Source organism: Callospermophilus lateralis, chromosome 7, assembly GCF_048772815.1.
Source record: "Callospermophilus lateralis isolate mCalLat2 chromosome 7, mCalLat2.hap1, whole genome shotgun sequence".
NCBI lineage: Eukaryota > Metazoa > Chordata > Mammalia > Rodentia > Sciuridae > Callospermophilus > Callospermophilus lateralis.
In genome coordinates, this window is record NC_135311.1 from 18,515,888 (window position 1) to 18,528,042 (window position 12,155).

Genomic DNA, 12,155 nt, shown 5'->3' on the forward strand with positions numbered 1-12,155 from the left:
TTGCTTCTGTCATCCCCTCTCTTTCTCTGTCTCCTTCCTCCCTCTTGTACTTTTGAAGGTCCTTTTGCTTATATTTCCCAGTATAATCTCCCTAGTTTAAGATGATCTAATTATCAACCTTCATTCTACATGCTACCTTAATTTCCCTCTGCCATATTAACATATAACATATCCGCCGGTGCTGGGGTTTAGGATGTAGACATCTTCCTGCAGTCTTTATTCTGCCTGCCACAGACATATTTGGTAAAGAATCACCCAAGAGAAGCCGGTGTGCTAAGAGTAATATTTTACAAAATGTATTTAAATCAAAATATGTTTCATGGGGAAAACGGAGAACCTGCGAAATGATACCATCTACCAAAAGGTTTACACACTGTGATAGTCTATTAAGAATTAAATTCAAGACTTGGACCAAAGTTTGTGTCTGCTGGTCCAATGTTCCTACCAATAAAACTCTCTAAGGAACACAGACTAATAGAAGCTTCTACTTGAAGCCCACTGTGTGAGTGCTGGTAAATTTCTTTCCCCAAATGAAAATAATAATTATGACCTAGACCACAGGGCTGTTGTAAGAAATACTTTAGGATTGAGGTGCACTGCAGCTATCATATAAATGTTAAATAAAAATAATATTTCCTGTATCCTTACTAGGGTTGGGCAAATCCAGATGTATATTGTACTTTTCACATATTTCAAAATATTTTCAAATGTTTTGGTTTGGGTTCAATAAAAACCTCAAGTACATTTTGCCAAGTGCTTTTTCCATTAATTATTCAATCCATTTGTATTTCAAGGGAAATTCAGTCCACATGTTTCTAATTCATTTAGCACTAACTCATCAAAATATTGTTTCTCTCAGTGCTATTTTCTAAAACGTTTCTCAAGATCTTCTCTTCCCTTTAAAAAAAAAATTATTTTATTTCTTAGAAATAAAAGAGGTAAACATCAGTAGACTACCAGAGGGTTTGCTAAACACCATGTGTCAGAGTCATTGAATTAGACTTCTGTCAATCCACCCTGGTTCCTGTCCCTTCTCTCAGCTCACATGGTCCCCTACAAATTTCAAGTTTTCCATCCCTGAGGTCCTAGCCTGCAGACACTTTAATCCTCTTCCTGAACCCTTCACAGTGAAATAATGGCTCCTACCTTCTTTCAAATTACCCTCAGGAGATCCATGTGCAGTCTTAAAAATAGATACATTTTTCACAAAATCTGATCTTTGAAACTGTGTTGCTTGAGTGTGTGATATTGTATGTGTGATTAATGTTGTCTGAGCTCACCAGTGCCTAAAGGGTGAGGAACTCGATAGTATGTTCATTGTGAGCTCTCCAAAAACAGCAAGAGCTGTGTTGAACAGTGAGCTCTCACATCACTTATGCAATATTCTTGCCAGAAAAGATTTAACCTGAATCAAATCACAAGGAGATGTGGACATTCTATAAGAAAACTTGTCTGGTGCCTTCAAAAATGGCAGTGTCATGAAAGACAAAAGCTAACAGGGACTGCTTCTAACTTAAAGGAAATCAAACAGATGTGACAACTAAACACAATATGTCATCCCTGATTGGATTCTGGAATTTAGAAAAAATAACTATAAAAGGCATTCTTGAGACGATTGAAGAAATTAAAAAATGCAACATTTCTTAAGTATGATAATGATACTGTGGTTATGTAGAATTGTGTCATTTGCTTAGAAGCTAAATTTGAGAGTGTAAAACAGTCTCTGGAGTGATGGATTTTGAAAGTCTAAGAACTCCCTGAAAATGTAACAAACATACATAATTTTTTTCCTGGTAGAATATGCATAGTTTCCACCAAATGTACAAATGAAATGAAGAGATTTTCAAACCACCTTAAGAATGGTCTAATTGAGTATTCTGTTTATTAAGAGTAACCTCAGACAACCCTGATTTGTCATCTAGTAATGCTCAAGGCTCTCTGTGACAAGAAATTCACAGCAGCTCCCAGAAGTCCTTTGGTAAATTTGAAACCCTTTCACCAGTTACACACATTAGGTGTCAACACGTGCAAGACAGTTCCTAGAGAAGCTCAACACATTGGTAAGATATTTAAATGATAGCTTTATGAGCCAGGAAAAAAAAGGAAAGAAAGACAGTGGGAAAGCTAGTTGGCCAAGCAGTGTCTGAGCCTGCGCATTTTAAAGATTGCAGCATGCAGCCCCCCAGAGTATGAAAGGAGAACTGAATGCACCTTCTAGTTGGAGCAGAAGGAACCTCAGCAGCGTGACTTTTGTTTTGGAAGGGGATTTGGGACATCACTGGTTTATGGGACACGATTGTACACCAGGTGGTCCTAGTTAGGTGAGAGATTTTATGTAAAAATAATCCTTCTTTGGTTTTATTCAGTACAATAAAACCACTAAGACGTTTTCCCATATGAAGTATTTCTACAGGCACATTCAAAATGTTAATCCCCCCCTTTTTTATATGCATTTTTCATGACTCCTAAGAAGTTAACCAGGTTGGGAAATTTGCAAAAACTAGTCCCTTGACAAAGTCAAGAGATGCTTTTTACCACAACAGTTTTGTTTTATTTTTATATGAGCTTCAAATACTTTTATAACATCCCTGAATATGGACATCACAAATAGGATCAAATATTGTTATCCTAACCTTACAAAAGAAGGCCAGGGTCTCACAGTGACTTTTAAAGACTATCAAATTCTGAGTTAGTATTGCACCTTCATATTAGGGTGAGTAGTCCAGAATTTTCTTCATGCTAAAACTCTTTGTAGCACAACTTTCTATTAAATGAAAACACTAACAGGCAGCTTTATTCTATTAGGATAAAATAATGCAATATGTTATCATACAGATAGGTGCAAACACATCTACAATATAATACTTTCTGTTTAGGGTAATATGAGGCCTTGAGCAATTGTGACGTGCCAATAGAATCTTCACTAAAAGATAAAAACATTGTCTGGAAAGTTTCACTTTTATACAACTTGGTGTCATGAGGAAAAAAAAAAAAAAATAGACCCGGATTTGAATTTTGAACGCACCATTATTATTCCTGTGACCTGGAGAAAAAAGTATTTAGTCTCTTCAAGTTCTAACTATTTATTCATCTTCCAAAAGCTCCGAGCTGTGACCTGAATATGTTTTTTTTTTTTTTAAGAGAGAGACAGTTTATTAATATTTATTTTTTAGTTTTTGGTGGACACAACATCTTTGTTTGTATGTGGTGCTGAGGATCGAACCCGGGCCGCACGCATGCCAGGCGAGCGCGCTACCGCGTGAGCCACATCCCCAGCCCTCAATATGTTTTTTAAGAGGGCTGAGACATTGACTTGGATTACTCTCATTTATCTCTTTTACTCAGTCCTTTTCCCCACGTGCTTCCTAGTAGAGTTCACCTACATATCCTGGCCATTTGAAATAGAAATACGTACTCTCTATTTCAAGTGCCCATCATCCATATGAGTACATATGGATATTTCAGACACAGCAAAAAGAATGAAACTGAGTGCTAGTCCATGTCCTATACCACATTAGTAAAAGTGTCAGGAAACAGTACCTATGATTAATGCTGCTGAAATAGGCAGGAAATTATTCAGGTGGATTCAATCAACCCAGCCAAACATATAGGTAGCTTATTAAAATTTAGACAAAAGTCTACAGGCACTTAATACATAACGACGACTCTAGACCTAAATTAAGAGCTCTCCCCACCCCCATGCATCCCAGCCCTTACAACTCACTGCCTGGAAGCAGCCACTCTCCATACAACTAGAGCTATTGACCTGCTTTTCAGGGGTGTGTGTGTGTGTGTCTGTGTGTGTGTTTCCTCCTCTGAAAGCAAGACTTGTGACCTTCCTCAGCCTCTAACCCAAACCTGTTGCTGAAACACTGTGCCATTGAGGGTGTCCTTGCAACTGTCCCTTAAAAAGCACAAGCAACATGAAATGGATGCGCTGCTTAATTTCAACAACACCCTCAGACCTGTGCCCTCTACCACACTGACAGGGACTTTGAAGAAAAAAAGACACAATATGGATTTAATGGGGCTGGAAAAGGACAGTGTTCCAGAAGAAGGATCTTGCAGCTAGCTCCCCAGGGGTGTGCTTAGGTATTTAAAGCATTCATTTGAATTGCACAAAGTGAAGTTCTTCTTTAACTTAAATGTGAAGCAAGAAGTATGGCCCTTTCCCTTCCTCTTCATTGAATCACTTCACCCAGGCTTAGGAGAAACAGGTCTCCTCCCCTGGCCAACTCCAGCCTGATATTTCCTTCTTTACCACCAAGGGGTTCAGTCCTTTAAAAATCTGTCTAACAAACTGAGTCAATCCGGTGTGCTTACAATCATTGTGTGCTGGTGTATGCGGGGCTACCGTGTAGCTTTCAGGAGAAAATGGGTTGTGTTAAAGCATGTTGATTAGCACAAGATGGTGAAATTTAGTGGTGGGTTAACAGAATGTAAAAATGACTTCTCCAACGGTATAGAATTCTGAACATGAGAATCAGGAATTAGTTCATTTTTAACATTTCTTTCTAAGGTATGAGTAAGTGTTATTCTGAAATTTAGATAATAAATGATTATCTTTTGATATATGACCCAAATGTAGTGTAGCTTAAAAAGAACCACCTGCAAAATGATACGTTAGAACAGAATGAGGTATCTAAATAAAATAATTTATTGAGCACTTAGTATATTACACTGTTTTAAACAATACATTGTATCATTCACAACAATAAATACTGCCACCATTTGATAGACAAGAAAACAGACTGAGAAGTTAGATAACTTGCTGTCCATAATGTCATAGAGTGATAATGTATAATAGTCCAGCACTTGAACCAGTGTGCTCTACTGGATATATTTTATGTTTTCCAAAATATGAAAGTCTGGATTTATTCAACATAATCTGAACTATAACAGACTATGTTATGCCTGTGGAAGAACATTTATAAAGGCGACATTTCTGAAATGGGAAACTTTGCTAACATTCTCATAGTATTATACTTAATCTGATTTTTTTTAAGTTGGGTGGAACATACTTTATTTTGGTTTTATATAAGTATGATTGAATGTTAGTCTATATTGACAAGTAAAATAACCAGCCAGCTCTTTTGCTAAACATAAGCCTCGCTTAAAGTTGATGGTAGTTTTTCCCTACTTATGACTATTCCTGGCATATTCTTCCCAGTTGGCGTATGAGGACAAATGTGTACATAGCCTGGGAATAGGGCCATCTGAATTGAACCATCCTTGGTTTCAAATAAGGAACTAAAGCAGGTGAACATGTCACAAGAAAGTTAGGTACGGATTTCTGGTTGTTTTTGTTTCCCCTGATGTTTTCTGAGCAAGCAAGAGGTAGCCCCAGAAATGGTGTTGGAAGCTTTATAGTTTATGTAATAAAATAACCAAAGCCTCATCTAATTAATGGTCATGAGGAATATGACAAGGAAAAATATGGTGTTAGTTTGGGTTATGTCTGTAGGTCTTAGAATATTTTTCACTTATCTTCATGAAGAAATCTTGTATATTTCAAGTATAAACTTATTGAGGCATAATTTGAATAACATGTTAAATGTGTCTTAGTACCTTCCCCAAGCTGACATTGATTCATCATCACCTAGTTGATAAAGTGAATACTTCCAAAAAATAAATAAATAAATGAAAATAAAAAAAATAAAATGAAATAAAAATCTGTCTAAAAAGCTGGACACAGTGACGCACACCTGTAATCCCAGGGGCTCAGGAGACTGAGGCAGGAGGATCACAAGTTGAAAGCTAGCCTCAGCAATTTAGTGAGGCCCTGAGTAACTTAGTGAGACCCTGCTTCTAAATAAAAAAGTAAAAAAGATCTAGGGATGTGGCTCAGTGGTTGAGCACTCCTGGGTTCAATCCCTGGTACCGCCCCCTACAAAAAAAGAAAAATATCAGTATAAAAAGGCAGCTTTGTATAGCAATAAATGTTGCATCTTAAGTCTCAGTTCTATGTTGCACCAGGCCTTAATAATAATAAAATCAGAAGTCTGTATGAAGTTCCTCCAGTTCAAAGAACAGCAGATAGGTTTGCTGTATCTAGGTCATTTGAGAACAGAGGAGACTAATGATTTTAACTAGAAAATTAAATTCAAAATAAGAGTAACTACATTAATGATCCGTTGATTTTAGACTCTATAAATTGAAGGTCAGGCACAATCTGGAGCATGGAAAACCTAGAGCTGGGATTCTAATCCCAGTTCTTCCATTCCATAGCGAGGTGCTCCCAGACAAATCATCAAACTTGCCCACATCTCCCTTTTATTCACTGGTAAGATGATGGCACTACATTGGATCAGCATATCGTAAAGAGTGTTCCTGGGGGTATTCAATCTACAGATTTTGCTTCCCTACCCCTGCCTTTCAAAAGCTCTACCAAAGTAATATTTTGAAATCCCTTTGGAAACATCTTTTCTCATACCAATTGATTCTGTGGACATTCCAAAGGGGTACTTAGTACTTATTGTTCCGAATTTTCTAAAATTATTTTCCAAAGGAAATTATTTTCTACACAAGAAGGAAAATAATCAGCTGGCAGCCTCCTTTTATCTGTACCAGAGTGAGGCGTTTTTAACTGGGTTTACTGGAGCACTGTGTGTTTGCCAGATATACTGGAAGCAGAAAATGAGCAGTTTCAGCTGACTGCATTAGTTATTTTCTCCTCAGTTAATAGCAAGTTGTTCTCTTCCTCCAAGTTGCCATTTGGCTCTGGAAGGTCTTCCTGAGTCACTCACCAATTGTCTCCACTAAAAATAGTGCCCTGTCATGTGGGTGCCGTCACCAACAGCAAGCTGACCTTATTTAACATCACACACTTACCCCATCAGCATCTTTCTCCTAGATGACTTTGAAAGCCTCCCAAGATCTAGAAATGAATCTGAGTGGTATAGATACATGAGTCACTTTTTACAGAAGGTAGAAAGGGTTCTTTAAAGGACACCACAAAATAATCCTGACAGAACCCTGTGGAAAGGAGTGGGAGGGTGAATCAGGTTGTGAGGGAAGTTGTTTTTTTCTTGTCAATTGTTTTGTTATTTTTAAATATTGAAGGAGTCTGTATAGTAAAGATAAAATGCCACTCTTTAATAAAAATCATGTAGTGGTAGCTGAGGGAGGGAGGAAGAGGATTGTACTGTGCAGGTACATCAAGATCCTTGCCTCCATTTTTTTTTTCCTGGCTCATTAACGATGGCCCAGTCACCTGTTGAGTGTGCATTTGTGAGTGCGTGTGTGTATTTTAATTGTTTTTGGTTTAAAGTATTATAGATTTTACTCATACACTTTAGTAAAAAGAGGAAAGATTCCACTAAATGAACTCAGGAGTTATGTTGGTACATGTTCCTCGAGTCTTTTTAAATTACACTTATTATATACAGAGTAATAATTTTTTAAGTATGTAACAATTTGCATTTTGTATTTTACTTCCATTTTATTTTATTTCATTTTCATTACATCATAAGCTTTTCTCCTAAGTTGATACCCAAACCTCACAGCTATAATTTTTAAGGACTCTTCTAAAGTATCATCACTTTATATACTTGATTATTCCCTTATCGTAGGAATTCTAGTTGGTTCAAATTTATAAATTACTCTGAAATTAAAATCTTTGTACAGTTGCCTTTTTCCATGTTTGGCTAATTCTTAGGATAGATTTAGAGGTGTAAATCACCAAGGCAAATCACTGGGTCAAATGAACATTTTAGAGATCTTGGTGTAAAATACAAGATTGCTTTCCAAAATCATCGGGTCAGTGTAATTTTGTCGAAGGCTAAATAAATAGCCTTATTTTCTAACATTTAACTTTTTTTTTTTTTTTTTTACTAACTTAAAAGTATCTTTGCTTTTACTTCCGTTTTTTCTTTTCATTTTGCTGTTAATGAGGATATACTAGCCTAATTTTGGAAATTAGGCAAGAACCTCTCACTATAAAAATGAAGTTCTCTGATAATGCCTTCATTTTCTTTAACTGTATTTTAATAATTTGCAACTTAGTAAACCCAATGTTCTGACCCTCCGGTCAAAGTCAGGCCTCAAGTTACAGGGTAATCAATCAAGGGGCACGCTAAGCTGGACTTCCAGCCCTGCCCCCTGCTAGAACAGAAGCAGAAATTGTTCTTCTCACAAAATGCTCTGGGTTCATAGTAGGCATTATGCACCTATTATTTTCCTAAAGTTTGATGTTCTTCTCTGCTCCTGTTATGAAAATTTAATTCTTTTTACTAAATATTCATGAACACTTGTCTTGGGCCAGATAATGTGATAAAGGTCCTGTAGACTAAAAATTGGGTAAGATATAGGCTTCCTCAATGAGTTTAAAGTCTAGCACAATAGCTCTCAAATGTGGCTGATCATGGAGTCATCTGGGGAACTTTCAATGAAAGAAGAGTTTTCTGGATTCGTCTCAGACCTATCAAAACAGAGTTTTCAGTCTTCTGTATTTTATTTATTTATTCACTTATTTATTTATTCTAATTAGGTATATATGACAGCAGAATGCATTTTGTTTCATTGTATGCAAATGGAACCCAACTTCTCATTTTTCTGGTTGTACACAATGTAGCTTCACACCATATGTGCAGTCATACATGTACCCAGGGTAATGATGTCCACCTCATTCCACCATTGTTCCTGGCCCCATTGCTGCATTTCTAATAAGCCACGTTGAGCCATCGGATCCAATGACTTAAGAGTTTGCCCTTGGTATTGTTCTCAGTACAGCAAAGTTATGCAGTGAGAATACAAACAGGCAGTTAGTTATCTGTGGGAGGATGTATGAAAGGCAGAAGGCAGAAATCAACCTAGCTCTGGAGGACTGATCCAGTCAGGAAAAAACAGCAAATGGCACAAAATGTATTAACAGTCATCTTCCAAAGAGACCCCTTCAAACCAAAGGCTATTCTTATCATTCCACTGTAAAATAGTGAGCCTTGGGCTTCCCTTCTGCCTAGGGAGTTGAAATTCTTTATTTTCTTCTACTCATGATCCCATCTCCATGCTCTTGGAGTAATCCCCTAAATCACAGGTAGGTTCCCCATTGCCAACCAAATAAACTCCCATCTTCCTAACCTGGCAATCTAGGTTAAAACAACTGGAGCACTATTGGACAATTTTTGCTTGGAAGACTACCTGAATACTCTCTATTCCAGCCCCTCAGTCCAAATCTCAGTTTCTGAAGATGGCCAGCATTTTCTCCCTCCATTTCACACCCTTAGCAGGGCCATCCTTGATATCTGGAATGGCCTTTCCTCATATCTGGTGCAGCTCAAATCTCACATTTCTCCAAAGCCTTTATCATCTCACCAAGTACCTCTATACCACCTACCCTTCTTTTATTGCATCTACCATTGTTAGCTACCACTTATTAAGTATTCCCTGCACTCTACTATAAGTTTTACACACACTATTTTGCAAATACACTATGAGTTATGCCTGCCCATTTTTCTGATAAGGGAAAATAAAACTCAGACAGATTAAGTGCAGTGTATAAATAAGACACAGAGCATGGAATCGAACCCAAATCTTAACAACAAAGCCTGCATTATATCCCTCTTTACCACCTCAATCCCCTAAGACCCATTGCTCTTTATTTATTTGAAAATCATCACGTCTTTCCACCTTGTATTAGAATTAATTCAAATGTTTTGAACTCTTTCAACTCTCTGGGTTGCAGTTTTTCAGGGGCAGGAATCCTAACAGGTGATTAGTATTTAATGTTTCCTAGAATGCTTAAGGTTTTCATTTCAGTAAGTTCTTAGTGAATATTCATAAAAATAAGTGAATATAGCCCCACAATGAATTTTGCTAAGAAATTCAATATTAACTATTCTTCTAGGAAAGCTCATTATTATATGTCTTATTTAATACACGGAATCAGAGATTCTTTATATGTTTGTCCTCAAAATATAACAAAGCCAAAAAGCAAAGACTGAGACAAGAGAGTCAGCTTGGAAGTACATGTCCGTCCTATCCCTCAACACCAGCATTATAAAAGGTCCTGCAGGATTAGCACTTAAAATGTCATGCATTTAAAGCACTTTAATAATTTTATTAAATAGTGCTTGGCTATGATACCACATATATTATGATTAATAAATAGGAAAATAACTATAAAACTATAAGTGAATAGTATCTACTATGAAACTAGAATGAAATTTAACAAAATAAATTCTGTTCTTTCTTCCAAATTTAAAGAATCCTCTCTCATCTTCAGCAGGTCTGTTGTGCCAACGAAGATGCAACATGATAGAATCCCAAGGCAGTTCAGGATCCTCTTATTGCCAAAGTGATCATTTATTCTGTATTCTTCCAAACACAGAGTTTTGAAACTCTTTTTTTTTTCATTTTGTAACTTGTGCTTCAGAATCTTAAATGCTACGTTGCTTTTGTGTAAAAAAAAAAAAAAAAAAAAAAATTGATGAGGGTTTACTTTAAAAAAAAAAAGTCCATCTCTCAAAGACCAAAAGAATTATATTCATACGAAGGTTCTTGCAAAGGAAATTCTGTCAAGGTCAAGAATGGGTTAACCCTGAGTCACTCTCCTCCCACCTCTTCTTCCAGCAGCCTCCCAGATAGCATACAGCTGTTGAAAAGTATCTGTCAACAAAACTATTACTGTCTTTCCTGAGATCAACACTATGTCCTGGACCCTCAAGGTCAGCAGAGTTGCCTTCGGAGGGAGGAGAGGTGAGAAGCAGAAGGCTCACAAGACCAGTGGAACTCAAGAGGCTCTGGCAGGTGGAAGGCCTTCCCTGATCACTGCAAATTCTAAAGGGAAAGGTAGTGCTCAGAGGGTAGGGGCTGCCCAAGGAGACGAGGACTTAATTCCCCACCATAAAAGCTCTTTCTGGAATAGCCTGAGTCCTTTGTCTGCCTTTCTTCCTTCCTGCTCCACCTCACGCTTTCATCCACAGTGAAAAAAGTGCCTGCAAGTAAATGTCTGGACATAGTATAATAAAAAAAAAATATTGACTACAGGTTCAAAAATGGTTGTCCTGTGTTTGGTGCTCTGAAGCCCTTTCTATAAATAAATCATCTTTACACACACACACACACACACACACACACACACAAATTAAAAATCTGGTAGAACCAGTAATGTTACAGGTGAGGAAAACAGTTGAGAGGTTAAGTAACTTGCCCACAGTTTCTGAACTCCTTACTAAATTAAGGAGTCGAAATCTGAATAAAATTCTAACCCCTATGTCCACATACTTAATGAGTGTACTTCCTCCTTTATCTAATTTTCTTCCACTCTGGGAGGAGAAGCTGTTCTGGAGATGGTTTGCATAGGTAATCTCAATCCCTTAGAAGTTCTCAAGTGGCAGATTTCTGTTGCCAGAAAGTTGTGAGCCAGAAAGAATTCTCAAAATTATAACAGACTCCTGGAGGGATATAAATTATACAATCTCTCTGAAAGGCAATTTCTCAATAGTTATCTAAATAAAAATTAAAAATTGTAAGAATTTTCACAGAAATTTAGATGGAAATATTCATTGGAGGTGTTTGCAATATCAAAAGCAGAGGAGGGCCAGGCGCGGTGGTGTGTACCTATAATCCCAGCAGCTCAGAAGGCTGAGGCAGGAGGATCACAAGTTCAAAGCCAGCATCAGCAAAATCGAGATGCTAAGCAACTCAGTGAGATCCTGTCTCTCAATAAAATACAAAATAGGAATGGGGGTATGGCTCAGTGACTGAGTGCCCCTGAGTTCAATCCCCAGTATTAAAAAAAAAAAAATCAGAGGGGGAAGTCTTGCCAGTAAAGATCAAGATCTTGATTAAATAAACTACAGAATACATTGGAATATTATAAGTTTATCAAAAAAAGAAGCCTCTGGAAAAATAGATTGACATGGAAATACTCTCATGAAACATTGCTGTGATTACAATAGTTTACAAACAGCAATGTAAGTATGATTCTATTTAAATAAGCAAATGTACATTTATATTCCATATTATATACCATGCCAACTAGAATCTATGATGATAAAATCATAAAATCTCACACTTAGGCCCTTCCTAGTGTTTTAGTCCAGAAGTGGTCATTACACTATCCCTGACAGAAGACCCAGCATCTGATCAAGGGCTTCTACTGTCAGAGGATTCATTAACACCTCCTTTGCTCACTTGTAGGGAAAGACTGCACA